This window comes from Coturnix japonica, chromosome 6, assembly GCF_054131305.1.
Source record: "Coturnix japonica strain WE chromosome 6, WE-NBRP24, whole genome shotgun sequence".
NCBI lineage: Eukaryota > Metazoa > Chordata > Aves > Galliformes > Phasianidae > Coturnix > Coturnix japonica.
Genome location: NC_140668.1, coordinates 21,688,019 through 21,689,580, shown reverse-complemented (window position 1 = coordinate 21,689,580; position 1,562 = coordinate 21,688,019).

Sequence of the window (1,562 nt, the reverse complement as noted above, 5' to 3'; positions counted from 1 at the left end):
GCTCGCTCCTGCAGACGAAAACGGAAGGCGTAAGAAAAAACTGCTTCGGAAAAGAACGGCGCCGACTACCGGCAGCGGCTCCGAGGGTAAGCGGCGCTCTACGTCGACGTAGCGGTAGGTAAGAAACTACAGTGACACCCCAGCAAGCTCCGGCACTTTAGCGCCCCCCATCTCACAGGGCGGCAAAGCCTAGCCGAAAGCGGGTAGACCTGGCAGTTACACTCAAGCCGCACGGGCAGCGACCCCTTGCCGCCGCCGCCGAGCACCACGGCCCGCTCGGAGCTGGGTAGACCGTGCCGACCTAGTCGAGCAGCATAGGCAGCGACCCCTAGCCGCCGCCGCCGAGAACCACGGCCCGCTCGGAGCCAGGTAGACCGTGCCGACCTAGACGAGCCGCATAGGCAGCGACCCCTAGCCACCGCCGCCAAGCACCACGGCCCGCTCGGAGCCGGGTAGACCGTGCCGACCTAGACGAGCCACATAGGCAGCGACCCCTAGCCCCCGCCGCCGAGCACCACGGCCCGCTCGGAGCCGGGTAGACCGTGCCGACCTAGTCGAGCCGCATGGGCAGCGACACCTAGCCGCCGACGCCGTGCCCCCCCCTCTTCCCCCCCCCCCCCAGAGACGCTCGGAGCCGGGTACACAGTGCCGGCGCAGCGGAGCAGCCACGAGAGCGGCACTTGGCCACTTCCGCGGAACGTTCGAGCCGAGCTGAGTCCGCCTGGAGAGGCTGGACCGTGTCGCTGCGGCTCAGATCGCCCGACTCCGCCGAGGAGCGTCCGAGCCAAGCGGAACCCGCCGGGAGGGGCTGTGCAGTGCTGGCGCACTCGAGCCGCCGCGGCTGAGACCCCCCGGACACCACCGAGGAACGTCCGAACCGAACGGAGCCCGCCGGGAGAGGCTGGACCGTGCCGGCGCACACGAGCCTCCGCCCTGGTCAGCGGTCGCTGCTCGTCCGGCTCAGGTTGGTCGGCACGGTCTACCCGGCTCCGAGCGGACCGAAGCTCATGTGGCTGCGGCCAGGGGTCGCTGAGCGGCGGCCGGCTCACGTCGGCACGGTCTACCCTGCTCTGCCGCGGACGCTAGAGGTCGCTGACGGACGGGCTGGTAGACGTGCAGCGACCTAGCAACCGCCGCCGAGCCCTCGCGCACGGACGGAGCAGGGTAGACCGTGCCGACCTAGCCAGGGCGCATAGGCAGCGACCCCTAGCCGCCGCCGCCGAGCACCATGGCCCGCTTGGAGCCGGGTAGACCGTGCCGACCTAGTCGAGACGCATAGGCAGCGACCCCTAGCCCCCGCCGCCGAGCACCACGGCCCGCTCAGAGCCAGGTAGACCATGCCGACCTAGCCGAGCCGCATAGGCAGCGACCCCTAGCCGCCGCCGCCGAGAACCACGGCCCGCTCGGAGCCGGGTAGACCGTGCCGACCTAGCCGTGCTGCATAGGCAGCGACCCCAAGCCGCCGCCGCCGAGCACCACGGCCCGCTCGGAGCCGGGTAGACCGTGCCGACCTAGCCGAGACGCATGGGTAGCGACGCCTAGTCGCCGACGCCGTGCCCCCC